Raw genomic sequence first — 19,581 nt, forward strand, 5'->3', positions numbered from 1 at the left:
TTCCCTGCTCCTGCCATCTGTGTCCTCCGGAAGACATGCAGAAGCGAAGGTCCGAAATGGGGGTGCAGTGAGGGAGTGGGCTTCAGGCTGGTGGGAAGGACAGCTGGGCAGGCAGAGGGAGCCCCAAGGAATCAAATGGAAGCAATCTTCTTCTATGGTGTAACGCAGAGTAATGGAAAGACACTCGAGGTCAGGGACCGCAAGAAAGTCTACTGTCCCCCACATAGTCACGTTCTAGGCTTACAGAAACCTAAACACACAATCAGATGTAGGATCCCCACGCTTGCTGGAACATTCATACCCTCACTCTCAGAAAGACAGCCCAAATCTGTACTCACATGTGGACACAAACAGGCATACTTGTTCATCCATTCAATAAATAGTGAGCGCCTACTCTGTACCAGTGACTGCTAGGTACACGCCTTCTACACACACATAATGTGCACAGACACACCCACATTCTCACACGCGGGCACACACATACACTTACACTCATAGACGCACAGAGGCACCCATCCAAGCACACAGACAAGTCATGCATAAACATGCCTGACAAACTCAGAAATCTATTCTCTCCGTCCAGTTCCACTCAATCACATGCACACACTTTATACATTTTCACAACTAAAATGCAGCACCAGACAGGGGAAGGATGACAAACTAATCAACTGTCTAGTTCTGTTCAATTCTGAAAACATGTCTCTATTTTAACGCAGAGGTCCTTCACCCAAGACTATTGTTCTTACCAAGAGCTTGGTTTGTCTTTGGTTCATCTATTCAACAGTTCTATATTTAACACTTTCGATTGCTAATATCCCTGATCTGGGTTTAAAATACAGCAGTGATGTGCCTCCTTGGGAGGGAATGTAGCAAGCTGGGCACTCCTCTTCCATGGTTTAATGCAGTGTAGTGGAAGGATGCTATCTCCCTGTAACTGTCCAGGAAGAACTTTCCCAGGTTCTCTCTTCAAGTTTTATCTAACGACAGCAGCCAAAGCAAAAATAATGATGGCGAACGTTTATGGATCACTTGCTGTATGCAAGGCCATATGTTAAGTGCTTTCCTTGGACCATTTCATTTCATTCTCTCAACAATCCCTGGAAGAGAATACTGTTATTGTGCCCATTTTGCAGATGATAAAACTGAAGTTCAGCAAAATTAAATACTAGCTCTACTACCGTTTATCTGGTAGTAGAGCTAGTATTTAAATCCAGGCAAACTGTCTTTAATTTTGCTATCCTAAGCAAAAAAGAATATATTAGGTTTTGACAGAGCTGGGCTATGAGTACATAGGTGCTTGATGTTACTCCCTATACTTTTCTACCTTTCGTCATCATTTCATCATCACAGTTAACTCTGTTCTCTTCTTCTTTCTATTTATTTGTAGATTGTGATATTGTTTTGGTTGAACTAATTCTGAACTAATAAATTTTAAAACCTAAACAAAACACAAATAAATAAATAAATCCAGGCAAAACCCTGACTCTAGAGCTTGAGTGTTCTCTGTATCAGTCAGCTACTGACCCAAAATAAATCAGCCCAACATTATTATCTCACATATTTCTTCTGGGCTGACTGGGACCAGCTAGGCAGTTCTTGCTAAGGTCTCTCACAGGCCAGGACTAAGGTGAGGTGAATGAGGCACTCGCCTGGGGCACACATTTTAAGAGGATGCCCAAAAACTCAGTAATCAAGATAAGTAATATTTTAAACAACACTTTTCTAAATCAAAATTAATACCCAAAAAAATCCATGATGAAAAAAATATCAAAATTTTAAATAAAGGCAAGGTCAGCATTATTGATTTTTCTCTTTGTCCTTTTCTTTTGGCTCCAATGTGGCTCAGCAGGGCACTGTCACTGATTCTCACTAAACTCCTGTTAGTCTCGGCCTTCTCTCATGGAGTTGGAAACCTCTGAAGGCTCACTCACTTGTGTCAGGTGTCTACATTGGGAAGACTTGATCAGCTGGGGTCTGCGAAGGCTGGAGCCCCTTGGACATGTCTCCTTATCTCTACGTGGTCTCTCCATACGGTCTTCCAGATGGCAGCTTCAGGGTAGCCAGACTTCTTCTATGGAGGTTCAAGGCTACAAGGGCACGTGCCCCAAGAGAGAACCAGGAGGAAGCTGCATATCTCTTATGACTCAGCTTCAGAAGTCACACAACATCATTATCGTAGGATGCTATTTGTAAAGCCGGCCCATATTGAAAAGGAGGGACAAAGACACCACCTCCTGATTTGACACATGTCCTACAACAACCACACTCCCAAACCACAGCCCTGGGAATGGGCAGTCTCTGTCTCCATGCCACAGCCCGCAGTGAGCAACTGTCCCCAGGGTATTCTTCATATGGTAGCCACTTAGGTCACATGTCATGTAGTTGTCTGAGTATCTCTGTCTCAAAACCTGGGCCCATCAATGGGAACTCACCACACATGTGAATAACTGGCCTGGAAAATAACATCTGAATTTCAGAGCAGGGCATTAAAGACCTGTCAGGGCTGTCTACACTCCCAGGAACTTTCCTGCTCCCCTTTTTACCACGAGGTCAACTGGGGAGGTGCCAGCACCCTTGTTCAGCCAATGTCATTAGTTATTGGGTCTTTTACTTAAACTAAGAATAGACTCAGGAGTTAAAAATTTGTGAATGATGGTGGAGAAGAAAGCCTTCCCCAACTTGAGGGGCAGTAGAGTGGCTTGAACTTGGGCAGTTGATTGATCATTGTTACGGATTTTTTCCTCAATCACCTTGATCCCATATCTCCCCAACCCTACCCTGGCCAGTTTGTGTGTGCAGCACAAAGCCCTCAGCAGTGGAATCACTAGATTCTATCAGAGATGAAAATGACATTATCATGCTGAAGTGTTTGTATCAGTCAAGGTCTAGCCAGGAAAACAAGCCAGTTAAGTGTTTACAACGGAGGGAATTTATTCCGGAAAATTAACTACACTGGGTGATGAAAGGACCAGGAAACAAAAAGTGAGGACATCTAGAGACTGACAACAGCAGGAAGCTGCCACCACTCTGAGGGACAGAGGGAGGAAGTAGTGTTACTAGAGCCTCGGGACCACAGTCATCTGATGGAAAGTGTCTCATAAGAACGGGAGCCACCAAGGAAACACAGCCACTGCCACACAGACAGAGAAGGAGAACAGTACCCTGGCCTCTCCCTTCCTCCCGCCCTCCCCTCCGATCTCCCATCAGTGTCTCCTATTGGCTAAATCCAGCCAGAAGCAATTTGATGCACAGTCCAGAAAAGGCGGCCTGCCCATCCCCTGCGATACAGAAGAGAGAAGGAGAAGGACACGGGATGAAAGAAATAAGTCAGGCACAGCACAGTAGCCATCGTTTTAAGGCCACGAAGTCCAGAGGTGGGTAATGGTGATGATATATGTAAGTACTAATTTTAACTAAAATCATTATGTTATAACCAAGTTCCATTATGTCATTTAATTCTCACAACTGCTGATGGTCTAGGGTTATCCCCAGAGCAGACGAGGAAACTGAGGATCAGAGAAGTTAAGTTCCTCATTCCAGGTTACAGAACAGGAATGAAGCCAAGATATCATACCCAGCAATCCAGCCCCAGATCACATGACTCAGAGCCATTCTGCTCAGAACTGAATTGTGTGCTTTGGAATCAGGCAAACTAACTTGAATTCCAGATCTCTCATTTCCTGCTCTGCATATTCTTATGATCTCTGCTTCCTCCCTTACAGTATAAGGATAATAATTACTTCACCTACAGGGCTGTTGTAAGGACAAGATCAGCAGCATTTAGTAAGCACTCAGCAATGTGCTGTTAATTTCACTACTGCTTCTCCAGGATCAGGCTGTGAAAATTCCAGATCCTGTCCAAAGGAAAGCGAGGACTCCGGATGCAGAAACTCCGTAAGGCAGGAGTTAAAGGTCAAATGTGACTGCAGAGAGAACCTGCCTTTTTTTGTTTTGTTTTGTTTTGTTTTATTTATTTATTTTTGGCTGCTTTGGGTCTTCGTTGCTGCGCACGGGCTTTTCTCTAATTGTGGCGAGCAGGAGCTACTCTTCGTTGCGGTGCAAGGGCTTCTCATTGCAGTGGCTTCTCTTGTTGCAGAGCACAGGCTCCAGGTGCACGGGCTTTACTGGTTGTGGCTCACGGGCTGTAGAGCGCAGGCTCAGTAGTTGTGGTGCACGGGATTAGCTGCTCCACAGCATGTGGGATCTTCCTGGACCAGGGTTCGAACCCGTGTCCCCTGCATTGGCAGGCAGATTCTCAACCACTGCGCCACCAGGGAAGCCCGAGAACCTGCCTCTGACTGACCCTTGCTAGTCTGCGGAGACGCTGTCAGGGTACCTCCCACATCACCGGGAACGCTGGAGATCCTGCAGGTGCGCTGGACAGTTCCCATACACTAGGAAGGCCCTTAGCTCAAGCACCTGTATCTTTCTGCCTGAGGCTACACACTACCTGGGAAACATGTTCGGCCAGCACGTGGGACAGTCCAGAAATGCCAGAGATGCCAGGAAATTAAGACAAGAAGCAGCCCTCAACAAATGAGGGGCAGGAATTACTGGTAAACGCCCCAGCTTCTATGCCCTTTGGTGGGCAATTCTGAGGAGCATCACACAAACCTCTCAGAGGGTCTCCAGCAGAACTGAGCCCCAGTTATTGACAGCCATACCCCATCAATAACACATCACCGATGACTCTACTCCCTCCCCTGTCTCCCTTTCCTTCTTTCTCATTCACTGTGCTTCCTGGGGTTACCTCCCAAATTAATTACCTGAACTCAAATTCTTGTCTCATTGTCTGCTTTGGGGGGAACCTAAGTCAAGATGCTGTTTCTCTATACTTTTCCCCACCCCTCACTTCCCCACTCCACCCCTCTCCCCCTGGGATAAGCAGGAGTGCGAAGCCACAGTACCCAGTCATTAGTTCATCCATCCTTTTAATGGGGAAACAATGGCAGCTTGTCCCAAACCCTCCCTGACTGATTGCACAAATGCCAAGAGTCAGCCCAATAGGCTGCAAGTCTGCCCACTGCCCACAGTAGACACTCATGAGGACTCTGTATCTTGGGGCTATTTCTCTGTTAGGTCACACACACACTACGGCTCTAATCCCCAGCAAAAGGGAAAATTGTACATATAACCAGAGCTCGGTGGGATGTCCTGCAGAGTCAGGATCCCATCCCTGCAAATTATTTTTTGCTAATCAATATGTTTAATAAATAATATTCCAGTTGATTTCATTACTGGCAATACACAAATCAATAGAAGGTTATTGCATGATAACTTCCCATTGATATTGTAATCCTCCTGATTTAATAAATGTTGCTTTTCTGAGGATTGCTGTTTGCGTTAGGAATTGAAGGAAGGAGGACAAAAAAATAATTCCATTGTGGAGCTGAAGCTGCAGCTTCATAAGAAAGTGCAATGAGAGTCAGGGGGCTTCTTTAGCTTCTGTCTACAGTGGCCTGAGCTGTGGCCCAGCAGTGCCTGGATCTGTGTAAGTCTCCTTTGTTGGATTCCCAAGCAGAATGAAGGAAAAGTCGTGGCTGGAAGGCTTTCCAAAAACCCCTTAGCAGGGGGCTGACCTTTTCTTTCCTTTGCAAATTTGGCTAGGAACTCCTTGTGAATGAAAACCCCAATGGGAAGAAGATGAATGGTATAAAATGATAACCCTGGAGCTTCAGATCCATTCTCAAATACTGGAGGATCAAAGCCACAATTGGCCTTGGCAACTGTCTATTGCAAAGAGTCCCAATTACCAGGCCATGAGTAATGGCACTGGAAGCATTCAGGAAACTTGTTAAAATGCAGATTCCTGGGGCCCCCATCCCAAAGATGATGACTCAGTAGGGCTGACATGGAGCCTGGGAAAATGCATTTTTGAATTTTTTATTGAAGCATAGCATATTATTAAAGACTAAATTTGAAAAGACAGTATAATCCTGACTCCCATATAAATATAAAATTAAGACGGGTTGAAGACTGTATTTAACTCATTAATTAACTAGGGAACCAGAACCAGTAAAATGTTACAATGGGTCGAAAGGAGAACTCAAAGTACCACATTCTTATAGTTGATTCAGTTCATGCTGAAATGAATTTACAAATAGATGTGAAATGGGCTTTGGGAGTAGGGGAGAGGGATCAAATGACCCTCTACCACCAAATAGAATTTGCTTGTCCATGGAGGAGAATCATTTGCACTACTATCAGTTAACTACAACTAACAGAGGTGTAAAATAGCTCAAAGACAGGAAAAAAGGCACTAAGAATCATACAGCCAGAGAACCTAGAAGGGTGTCCTAACGCGCTTCTCACCCTACTTGGAGTGAGGTCACATTTCACAGGTTAAGGGCACTGTCCCCCATATGGCTGCTCTCACTTCAAACAACAGCCACAAGCTTGAAGGTCTCCAGGCCACCCACACTTCTGACCAACTGGCTACAAATGTGGAGGTTCCCACTAGTCCCACAAGTTTAATTATTCACTTGAATAACTCACAGAACTCAAGTAAGTGCTATGCTTAGGATTACAGCTGTCTTAGTAGCTCAGGCTGCTGTAACAAGATGCAATACATAAGGTGACTTAAACAACAAACATTTATTTCTCACTGTTCTGGAGGTTGGGAAGTCCAAGATCAAGGTGCTGATAGATTTGGTGTCCAGAGAGAACCATCTTCCTTGCTAGTAGATGGCCAGCTTCTCATCTTCGCTTGGGAGAGTCAGAGAGGAAGCAAACTTTCTCATCGCTCTTCTTATAAGGGCATTAATTGCATCATAAGGCCTCCACCCTCATCACCTAGTCACCTCCCAAGGGCCTCCTCTCAAAATACAATCACACTGAGAATTGGGATTTCAATGTATGAATTTGGAAGGACATAATCATTCAGTCCATAGCAAAGCTTTATTATAAAAGAAATAAATCAGAACCAGCTAAAAGAAGAGACCCATTAGGACGAGTTCCAGGAGGGCTCCAAACTTGAAACTTTTGTGTTTTCAAGATGCATCACCTTCCCAGCACATCTAGGTACATCACTAACCAGGGAAACATACCAAAGCTTTGTATCCAGAATTTTTATTGGAGTTTCATTACATGAGTATGATTGAATTAATCTTAGGTCATGTGATTGAATTCAGTCACCCTCTGTCCTCCACCCCCTGGAGGACAGGCTGGTATCATGTGGCTCACAGACCCAACTTTTTAATAATATGGTTAGTCCTTCTGGTATGGTCAGCTCCCATCCAGCAACTATCCAGGGACCCACCTTGAGTGGCCTCATTAGCATAAACTCAGGTGTGGTCTAGGAGGCCAACTATGAAGAACAAAGACATTTCCTATCACTTGGAGAATTCCAAGGGTTTAGAGATTCCCTCCTAGGAACCAGGAAAAAAGACCTGCCAAATTCTTTATTATACAACAGGTGTGTTAGACACCTTGATTTCCATCAAAGACGTCCAGTAATCTTTGATCCATTTCAAAGTATTTTGTTTTTCCTATAATATATACACACAATTATGCAAGTCATGAGTGAATAACTTTGTGAATGTTCACAAAATGAACATCACCATATAACCAACACTCTGGTCAAGAAATGGAACATGACCAGCACCCCAGAAAAAACCCTTACTGTCACTATCCCCCAAAGGCTAGCCACTATCCTGATTTCTAACACCACAGATTCATCTTGCCTGTTTTTTAACCCTATATAATGTAATCATTCAGTATAAACTCTTTTGTGTCTGGGCATCTTTTGCTCAACATCATGTGGTGGGTGTAGTTATAAATAGTTCATCCTTACTTCTGTATAGTCATCCATTGTGTGGAAGATACACACACTCTAGAAATAAAGCCAAGTTGCATAATCTGACTTGGTCCAGTGCCAACCCTCTCTTCAATTTATACAAGATGAAACCAGAGTCCCAAGGAGGCACGGTGATTATCCAAGACAGGAACCTTGTTTTAGGACCATCAGAGCCTTCATGGGCAGGTGCCAAATCAGGGGTGCCTCAGGATGAAAGCAAGGGGCAGAAGAAAGATGGCAAGATGAAAGAAAGGGGAAGAAAGAACAATGGAAATAAAGGATGGAAGGCAGGAGGGAGACAGAGAGCAGGGAAAGAAGGATGTAGAAGAGCAACAGAGTGAAAGAGGGAGACATGGAGAGATTAGGGGGAGAAGGAGGGGCTGGGAGAAAGGGAAAGAAAGCAGAAGGGAAGGATGTTTTCACCTTGGGGATGAGGCCTCCTTATATCTTGAACACTCAGCCCTGTGACAGTTGGAGTTGTTGGTTCTTTGGAACTTTCATCTCTCTGTCTCCTGTGGGATCTAGACTCTCTGCACCCAGCCAGTAACTAGGTCATGCCCATCACTGAGGTGGAAACTGAAGGTTGCATTCCCCTCCTTAGCCCACTCCGGGGCGAATACCGTGTAGATTTTCAATGCTGCCATCCAAGGTTTGAACTGCCTTCCTGAAGCCCCAGCTGAAATTTGCTCTCTGTACCTGGGTAGAAAACCCAGGACAAAGCTCTAATTCTCACCTTCCTACTCCTGCATGAATGTAGATGCCTGAAACTCTGTCAGATGTGAAAAAGAAATAGGAGAAAGGAAGACAGGTTTACTGAGTAGCTACTATATGTTGTCTCATCTAATCCTCACAACAACCAGGTGAGTTAGGAATTACCAAGCCCACTTTCTGGATAAAGAAACTAAGCTTAAGACAGGTTGAGACACTCGTTCAGGTAGATAGTGGCCTGGAGCATGAGAGCCTGATAAAGGAAAATGATAATGGCTGTGGGCTCTGGATTAGTTGGTTTGTATTTGAAAAGTTCATCCCCCTGGGAAAAGGACTCTTCTGGAAGAGCGGGTAGGTGGGTGACCAGGGAGGAGAGAGGCCAAGACAAGGTGACTGAGACATATCATTGGGTTGTACAGAACAAGGTGTATCTGACATATGCATGCATGGCAAATGTTAAAGCAGCAAGTTTACAATAGCTAGAAACATGGTTAAAACACCCCACAGCCCTGCTCCTTCTCCAAGGACAGATAGAGACTAACATCACTGAGATGAGGCACGGGCCTCTAGTCTCCACCCTAGGCATTGTCCTGGCATCTACCAAGGTGTGACTGGTCCCACCTGGTTCTTTAGGGACTTCCATTGGTACCCACTGTTGAGGTGTGCAGCCATATTGTCTGGTCATGAGGTCCTGCATGCTGAAGGATCTTTGTCCTGCTTCCAGACTCTTCATGTGCAAATGCGCTCTCAAGCACATGTGTGTCCCCGCTGGGACATCTAGGAGCTCCCGGAAGTCACAGGGATGGAGGCGGCTAACCTAGATATATCCCCCTGAAGTCTTCCCTCCCCCATGTCTAATCTACCCATTCTGTGGTGCCACATACTTCCAATACCTTGCTGAACTTGGGACTTCTCTAAAGGGGCCTGGACAGTCCCCACGTAACACTGAAATCCTTGAAGAACAAATCCTCTTATTCCTGGAGTTCCCCTAGACATTTCTGGTTATTTCTAATACACACTGGGTTTTCTATGCCTACATCTTTATTCTTAATTGAATCCTCTCTTTGTTTTCTTGGGAAGCCTCACAGCTTAGTTTTCATGGCAGAAGTTCCAGGGGAAGAGGTTGTTAAATAAATAAGATAAAAATTTCACCCCCCAAAATATGTTGGGAAATATTTTTAGAATATGAAACCTCATTTTGTAATACTATCATGATGATAATGATATTAACAGCCACCATTTATTGATTACTTTCAAGGGTTCACTCTTTACAAGCATCATCTCCAGCTCTCTACCAGGTTGAAGATTATTATCCCCATTTTCCAGATGAGGCAAAGGAGGCGTCAAATGGCTAAATATGCTTGAAGTCACATATCCAAAGAAGGCAGTGCTGGAATCAAACCTAGTTCTGTCTAATTCTAAAATGCTCCAATTCCTATGTCACCATTCTTGTGGGATGATTAGGGTCTATTATTACTGAGTGTTTTAATGTTTGACAGGAGAACGCAACCTGAGTTTGGACACCCAAAGTCGAGCCTGGGCCCTCAAAGAAGACTGCCCTGGCCCCCATATCTCAGTCTCTGTTATCCTGGTCACCAGATGAAGTCTCTCCTTCTAGAAAGAGAGACAACGTATCTGACCAAAAGGACTCTTTTGCCATTTATTCCAGCCAAGAATCAGCGTGAACATTAATGTGAAATCCAGAATTGGAGTCAATTTGACAAAACCCTTCAGAGACATCCACAAGGCAGACCCCTTTGGAAGAAAATGGGAGGTCTCGAGGGGAACATCCCCATGGGTCATCGATAGGGTAACAATTCATCATCCAAACTGGGACTTTTGAGAATCAAAGGGAGGATTATTAAAAATTGCACTGAGACAACCTGTATAAACTGGGACTGACCCAGTTTAAGTAGAGCACAGAATCACCTTAGTCATATAGTTAGAACCAAGGAAAAACAGGGATCAAGATGCCTTTCTAGCACTTTAAGTAGCAGCAGGACATCCTACTGGGGGGGCTGGCCCCCCAACTATTAGCATTATTATTACCCATTAAATATGTCATAGTCAAAGATTTGCTTCGTTCTTCAGTGTGATTGCCATTGATTTTTGAAGCCCACATCTTCTTCCCCAGGGAAACACATCTTCAGCGAAATGATGGAAGGAAATGGAAAAGAAGGAAGCAATTTATAGGCGTTCATTTTATGGGCATGGCTTTCGGGACACAGTTGGTCTTAAAGCAGCGTTTCTCAGAGGACGGTCCAGGAACCACCTGCATCAGAGTCACCAGGAAAGTTGTAAAGATGCCGCCGATTCCCTCCCAAGAAGGACCTACCACGTCAGGATCTCTGGGGATGAGGCTGGGAAAGGTGTGTTTTTGACAAGGCCCCTAGAGGCTCTTATGTGTATAGTGAAGCACACAGAAGGCCACCACCCCAGAAAATCTAGGTGGCAGGTAAGCATGCCCTGATTTTGCTCCGAGAGCGTCTGGCTGGAGGTCTGAGATGCTCCAGCAAGGGCTGTATAACCTCCCACCCCTTCAGAAAAAGATTCCAGGCACCCCCCTCCAGCCAGGGTGTCCTGTAGAGCCCCCACATTGCCAGTGGATAGGCTGGCCCTGGTTTACTGTGTGCAAATGGCTGGCTCTCTGCAGCACGGTGAGCAGGTTCCCGGCGGTGGCATCTGCCAGGAGGAACGGGTAATAGGCCTGATTTATGGCACTCAGCATGGGACCTGGCTGCTGAGCTCAATCACTGTGGCTCCCCATGGTGGGGTTCATGTGCTGTAACCAGCCTGGAAATTGGAGAGGAATTTACCCCCTGCTGCAGAACATTACATAACAATCAAGGGAAACAAGCAGAGGCAGGAGGGGTCCCCCCTCCTCAGCTGGCACTGGCAGCCTGGCGCAGCTAAGGAGGCAGGACTAGGAGTGTTCTGCTGGGGCTCTCCTGCCGATGGGACTGGATTCTAGGGTGGCCCAACCAGAGCTGGCATCAGAGCCTGCCACGGTACCAGCATCAGCCCGGACACTTCTGGAAGAAATGGATGAAGAGGCAGGCTCCAAATGGGGAGGGGGCTGCTATCTAAACCCATGTCACAGATCCTAACAGCACTTAGGGACGATGCGTCAATCGGTGACTACCTGATCGGCAACTGGGAATTGTTCCAATAGGACCTGAAATTGACATCTGCAACATGAGAGCATGAAACAAAATGAAGATGGGCAGGAAGATGGGAGCAGGTCAGCACAGGCGTCGTGGGTCATGGTGAGGAGTTTGGGTTTTCTTTCAAGTGCTCTGGGCAATCACTAAAGGGCCTTTCTTGCCTCTAGACCAGCTGCCTCCCTACAGGTAACCATAGGATAGATGGGGCATGTGGCAGCTGATTGTGATAACTTAGTTCTGATGATCTATCAAGAAACATGAATTCTTATCCATTGATTAAAACAAGCCTAGTAGGTGTCCCAGTTGGCAACTTGGGAAGGCACTGAGTCACCATCCAGTACCCATCAGAGGGTAATTAAACTCCCATCCTGACAAGATGCATATGCTTGGACCTCAGAGACACTCTCCCACTCTGAATGAAGCACCAAGACAGGATTCCAAGTACCACTCTTAACTACTGAGTTTACCACCAACAAAATGTGCTGGCCTAGAAATCAGCCAGTTATTTTTCAATAAGGTAACTTTCTCTTCCACTGAAATCTTACATAGACACCTGATGCATTTATGACCATGGAAATGAATGATTCTTCCACAGTTACCTGTCATCCCTACTAGATGGGTACTCCTTAAGGGCAGGGAACATGTCTTCCTCCTTCATAGTTATATTGCTAATACCCAGAAGAATATCTAGTACATAGTGAGCACAGTAAATATTTGCTCCATCTGGAAGAAGAAGGAGTTGGATCACATGCAGTTTCATTAAGGCATCAAATATTAAGTAAACACCTACTGTGTGCCAAGCCTTGCAGCCAGAGCCTGGGATATAATGGTGAACAAACCATCATAGCCTTGCCCCTATTTTACTCATAGCCTAGTAGGAGAAAATGAACATTCATAGACATAAATTTACAACTGAACTGTGTGCTAGCAAATAGAAGTACATGGGGCTATGAATATATAGCAGGGGAAACTGATCTAGTCAGTGGAAGGGCAGGAAAGGCTTCCTGGAGGAGGTGTTATTTCATCTAGGACCTAAAGGAAAGGTAATATATAATGAGGTAATTGGGACAGGGGAGAATGGAATTGTATTCCATCCAATCAGAAAGAACAGCGTATGCAAAACCCCCAAGAGAAAGCATCTGGCCTCTGGACCCTATCTTTCAACCACAGCATCTCTGCTTTGGTCTGTTTTACATACTGGGCTTCCAAGATAACATTCTTTAGAAAAAATTGTTTGACAGCTAAAACACAAATGCTGGAAGTCTAGACAACCAAATGACCTCAGAGGGCCCTAGCAGCTCTTAAAATTCTCTACGTACAGACTCAAAGGAGTGGGGCAATGGCCTGTATGCATGGGTCAGGGCCAGAAGTCAAGGGTCAGAGGTGACTGAACAGACCCACGGCTCTGAGTGGTGAGCCGTGGCTAATGAAAAAACAATGTTCATTTGTTTGGGACGGGGTGGGAGGAGAGGGTTTCCTCCACATTGTAGGCATACATATTGCTGTTCTGGGCATTTCTAAATGAGTTCAGCGTCTTAAAGTGGGTTCTCAGAAGCAGATATCCATTTGCCTTCACAACTTATAAAATGCAAATCTGTTAATTTCATTTCATACATTCGTTCATCCAATATTCACTGTGAATGTATTTTAAGACATGGTCTTAGTGAGATATGCACTATGGAGATTAACAGGACATGGTCTCAGCCCTCGTGGAGATCAAAATTGTACACACTTAACAGAGATCTAATATTTAACCTCAAATATCTGCTATCGGCCAGGTACTGTACCAGACACTTTACATGCATCATCTCTCTCAATTCTCACAAAAAATTAATGAGATTAATACAGGCCCCATTTCAGATTTGAAAAATGAGTTTCAAAGAGGGTAAGTAACTTCTTCAAGATCACACAGCTGGTAAGTGGGGAACCAGGATCCAAATTCAAGTCCATCTAACTCCAGAGCCTACATTCATGATCACCACAGTCTGATACTTCAGTTAAGGAAATAAAAGAAAGAAATAAAATCACAAAGAATTAGAAGAAGCTATAGGTAAATGTTTACCTGATCTCATTCTGAGAAGGATTTTCAAAGTGTAACAGAAAAGGAAAAAAACAAAAAGAAGATTGATAGCTATGAACTTTTAAAACTTAAAATTTCTACTTGTCAAAAACACCATATAAAAATTTGAGAGGTAAATGAGAAATAGCAAAAAAAAAAAAAAAACTCCAACATGTATGATAGACAAAGCTTTAATAGCCTCAATATAAAAACGTGTTATAAATCAGTAAGTAAAAAAATGACCTCTTCAATAGAAATATGGACAAAAGATACAGCTCTCAAAAGGGTAGAAATAAAAAATGACCAACAAGTGCACCCAAAATTATTATAAAAGTCTTAATAATCAAAAAAGTGAATACTTTAAGAAACAGTGGTACATCCTGCTTTTTCACCATGAAATTGGCAAAGTTTAAAAAATTCTAAATAATTCTACAGTTGATGAATGTGCTGTGAAATGAACATGCTCATATGCTGCATCAGTGTCTAGGGAGCATTTGACAATATGAATTAAGAGCCTTTAAAAAGATTATAGCCTTTAACTCAATAATTTTACTTCAGAAATTTATCAGAGATGCAGACAAAGATGTGTACAGCAAGATGTTCAGCACAGCATTATTTATAGTATGGAGAAACCATAAATCAAGTTAAAGTCCAACAATAGGCAGACAGCTAAATCAATTTTAGTGCATCCAGATGATAAGGTAATAGGTACCCATTAAGAATCATATTTTTGAAGAAACTTTAGAAGCATGATTCATTTATTTATCTACCTGGAAGGAAATATACCAAAATATATTAACTATTACAGAGGCAGATCACGGTGGTAGAATTGAAGATTTTTTTTTTATTATTATGTCTGTCTCTATTTTTCCAATTTTCCTGCAATTTGTCTGCATTACTTTTGCAATAACAAGTATATGTGTATTTCTTTTACTTTTTAAATGAGCATGCACAAAACTCAGCTCTCCATTTTCTTTGCTGAAACTCACTTCTCTGCTTTAAAGTCCTTCTGCAGTTGACAAAAAACCCTGAGTCACCCTTGACCACCCCCTTCTTGTTTAATCCAACTCCACCTTGCCAGTTTTACCATTTCATTACTTCACTTAGGGCTCTTGTCTCCTTATGCCTAGACTGTAGCACCGGCCCCTTAACAGATGTCCTGGTTTATAGCTTCCAACCCCACCCCGGACTCTCCTCAAGTTCACTTTACATTCCACTGCCAGATTAATCCCCTTGAAGCAAAGATAATATCCTGTTATTGCCTTGCTCCAAAATCTTCAGGGATTTTCTAGTTCCTCAGAATAAAATCCCAAAGTCCTTTATCTGGAGTATAAAAACAGGAGCTACCGAAGAGGAGATTTGATTTGTAATTCTCATGGTCTTGATTTTGTATGCAAAATTCTGTGGCTAAACTATAACCACCTCTAATGTTTTTAATGATACTAAATTGCTTTGTTCCTGAACTTAATCTTCCCTTTCGCCCTTATCTACCACCCAATAACCCACCCAAACTAGTCCTTCTCCATGCTTTTCATAAGACCATACCCAGCACAGAGTGGAAGTTTGTGGGTGGTACAGGGGTTGTCAGACCTGAAGACAAGCCGGCACCCCATGACCCAGGCCTTACAGAGTCTCTCTTCTACTATAACTTCGTGATACTCTTTTATTTAAAGGATGGTGAAGGGGCTATGACCTGAAAAAAAGAAAAAATCAATGGCTCTCCGCTAATAAAGGTTCTTATGCGGTAAATGTGCTCTTGGGAAGCCAGATCCTGCCCTTCTCCACGGCATTGGCCTGATGCCCCAGAGTGATTTACTCTGCGGTAACATGATGGAGCCTCCGCCATGAAAGGGAATTAGATAAAAATGCAATAAAAGAGGACAAAATCAATCTGCTTACAGTTTTGTTTAATAAAAATTCATGAAGGATGGGCAGGCAGACCCATGAGCAATGTGCCAGTTCTGCCACAGGCTGGCTGTGGACCCTGGCTCAGGCTTCAGGCCCGGGGAGGGGGCTCATCCGAGGGCTGGCTGAGTGAGCCCTCCCCCCTGCCAGCGCTGCAGACTGGACTCCCCCGGTGCCAGGCCAGAGGACCTGCCTCGCTGAAAGAGGCATAAACCAGCTAAGGCCGTGTTGATTGAAGCAATCGCCAAGCCAAAGAAAGAAAAGAGACCTTTTAGATGGGATTCGTTTCCCTAGAAACCAAGGTGCTCCATGTGTTCTGGAATGACAAGGATTCTCAAGCCTGACCAACTATTTTTCTTTCTTATTGTGGAAAGAACACTTACCATGACATCTACCTTCTTAACAGGTGTTTAAGTGTACGCTACGGCATTGTTAACGAACGGCAACGGTGCCGTCCAGATCTCTAGAACTTACTCTTTTTTTATATATATATAAATTTATTTATTTTATTTACTTATATTTTTTTTTTATTTTTGGCTTCATTGCTGTGTGCAGGATTTCTCTAGTTGCCGCGACCGGGGGCTACTCTTCGCTGTGGTGCGCGGGCTTCAGTAGTCATGGCTTGCGGGCTTAGTTGCTCTGCGGCATGTGGGATCTTCCTGGACCAGGGCTCGAACCTGTGTCCCCTGCATTGGCAGGTGGATTGTTAACCACTGCACCACCAGGGAAGCTCTCTAGACCTTATTCATCTTGCAAAACTGAAACTTTATACCCATTAAGCAGCAGCTCCCCATTGCCCATCCCCCCACCAACTTCTGGCAACCACTGTTCTACTCTCCATTTCTATGGGTTTTACTATTTTAGATACTTCATATAAGTGGACTTATGCAGTATTTGTCCTTCTGAGTTTGGCTTCTTTCACTTAACATGATGTCCTTAAGGTTCATCCATGTTGTCACATCCTGTCACATGGCAGGATTTCCCTCTTTTTTAAAGCTGAATAACACTCTGTTGTATGTATAGACCACACTTTTTTTTTTTTTTAAAGGTTTGCATTTTTTTTTTTAATTTATTTATTTATGGCTGTGTTGGGTCTTCGTTTCTGTGCGAGGGCTTTCTCTAGTTGTGGCAAGCAGGGGCCAATCTTCATCGCGCTGCGCGGGCCTCTCACTATCGCAGCCTCTCTTGTTGCGGAGCACAGGCTCCAGACACGCAGGCTCAGTAATTATGGCTTAAGGGCCCAGTTGCTCCGCGGCATGTGGGATCTTCCCAGACCAGGGCTCGAACCCGTGTCCCCTGCATTGGCAGGAAGACTCTCAACCACTGCGCCACCAGGGAAGCCCTAGACCACACTTTCTTTATCCACTCAGCTGTTGGTGGACATTTAGGTGGTTTCCATAGCTTGGCTATTGTGAATAATGCTGCAATGAACATGAGAGTGCAGATATCTCTTTGAGATCCTGATTTTAATTCTTTTAGATAAATACCCAGTAGTGGGATTGCTGGATCATATGGTAATTTTATTTTTAAATTTTTGAAGAAATGCCATACCGTTTTGCATAGCAGCTATGCCATTTTGCATTCCCACCAACAGTGTGCAAGTGTTCCAGTTTCTCTATATCCTCACCAACATTTATCTTTGTTTTGTTTTGTTGTTTTTATAATAGCCATAGGTATGAGGTGATATCTCATTATGGTTGTACATTTCCCTGATGATTAGTGATGCTGAGCATATTTTCTTGTGCCTATTGGCCATCTGTGTGTCTTCTTTGAAGAAATGTCTATTCAAATTCTTTGCCTATTTTTAAATCAGGTTATTTGGATTTTTTGGCTATTGAGTTGTAGGAGTTTCTTATATTTTTTGAATATTAATCTCTTAACATGTATGGTTTGAAAATATGTTCTCACATTTAAAACAGTATGGTACTGTCATAAAAACAGACACATAGACCAATGGAACAGAATAGAGAGCCCAGAAATAAACCCAAGCACATACAGTCAAATGGTCTTCAACAATTGTGCCAAGAATAGGGAAAAGTCAGTCTCTTGAACAAAGAGTGTCGGGAAAACTGGATATCCACATGCCAAAGAATGAAATTGGACCCTGTCTTACACCATACACAAAAAATCAACTCAAAATGGATTAAATATTTAAACATAAGACCCAGAACTGTAAAACTCCTAGAAGAAAACATAGGGGAAACGTTCCATGACATTGGGCTTGGCAATGATTTCTTGGATATGACACCAAAAGCACAAACAACAAAAGCAAAATTACACAAGTGGGTCTACATCAGACTAACTAAAGATCTTCTGTACTCAAGGGAAATAATCAACAGAGTGAAAAGACAACCTACTGAATGAGCAAGTATTTCTTATAGTAGAAACTCTTTCTGTCCATAAAACATTTATTTAAAACATGTCGCCCTCTGCCAAAGATTTCATACCTTTGGGTGGAAGTGCCAGACCAAAGACCCACTGATCTATAAAAGGGATCATCACACTATGGCTTGCAGGTCAAATCTGGCCCACCACCTGATTTTAAATAAAGTTTTATTGGAACATGGCCATGCATATTTGTTTACATACTGTCTACGGCTGTTTTTGCACTGCAATGACAGAATTGTATAGTAATGACAGAGCCTAAATATTTACTATCTGGACCTTTACCAGAAAGGTGTGCCATCCTCTGATCAGTATCCCAAGGATTCTCACTCACCTCCCACACTAACTGATGTACCCATTCAGCAGAAATTTCATAAGCTCCTACATGCCAGGCAATATCCTTGGACTTCGGAGAGAGCAGAAACAAATAAGATTGGAGACCCTGCATTGAAGGGATTGGATTGATTTTCTATTGTTAAATAACAAATTATCACAAACTTAGTGGTTCAAATAGTACCCATTTATTATTTCACAATTGTGTGGGTCAAAAACCCAAGTGGGCTCATCTGAGTTCTCCGCTGAGTTTCAAGGCAGAAATCAAGGTGTTGGCCAGGCTGGACTCCTATCTGGAGGCTCAGGGGAAGAATTTGATTCTAAGCTCATTCAGTCTGTTGGCAGAATCCAGTTCTTTGCAGCTGCTCTAGATCTGAGGTCCTTTCTGAATGTCAGGCTGGGACCACTCTCTGCTGCTAGAGGCCACCCACATTCCCTCTCACATCACCCTCTCCATCTTCAATCCAGCCATGGCATATCGAGTTCCTCTTCTTTGAATCTCTCTGGCTTCCCCTTCTGCCAACTGCCAGAGAAAGTGTTTCTGCTTTTAAGGGCTCATGTGATTACATTGAATCCACTTGGATAACGCAGGGTAATCTCCCTGTTTTAAAGTCAACTTGCTATATAACATAACATAATCATGGGAGTGATATTCCACCTTATTCATTCATACGCTTTGGGTATTAGGGTGGGACATTTTAAGGGCTATTTTAGAAATTATGCCTTCCATGGGGTATAAGTAATGTACTTGGTAGGATAAACTAACTAACTATAACAAACAGACCCCCAAATTTTGGTGGCTCAAAAAATAAAAGGTATATTTATTCTCACATAACTTTCCAGAGGAGAGGTTCCAGGTCAGTGGAATTCTGTTCCAGTAGTCATTCAAATACCCAGGCTGATAGTGGCCTTGTCATCTTCAACACTCCAAGCTCACCCTACTTGCTGCCGTCACAATGGACCAAAAAGGGAATCGACACAGAGGAGCACATGTAGGGGGGTTATGAGTTAGGTCTGGACATGGTTGAAAGTACTTCTGCTCATATTCTATCCAAAATAAATTATTCACATTACCACATCTAATTTGAAGGGGAAATAAAAGGCGGTGTCTCACTGAGGAATCATGTATCTACCACTTTCATTACAAAGGAGGAAAGGATGGATTTTGATGGTCAGTAGGCGGTCACCTATCCAAGTAGGAATGAAGGCGCTGATAGCTATGAATTGACAAC

The sequence above is a fragment of the Balaenoptera borealis genome (genome assembly GCF_965194805.1).
Source record: "Balaenoptera borealis genome assembly, chromosome: 16".
Taxonomy (NCBI): Eukaryota; Metazoa; Chordata; class Mammalia; order Artiodactyla; family Balaenopteridae; genus Balaenoptera; species Balaenoptera borealis.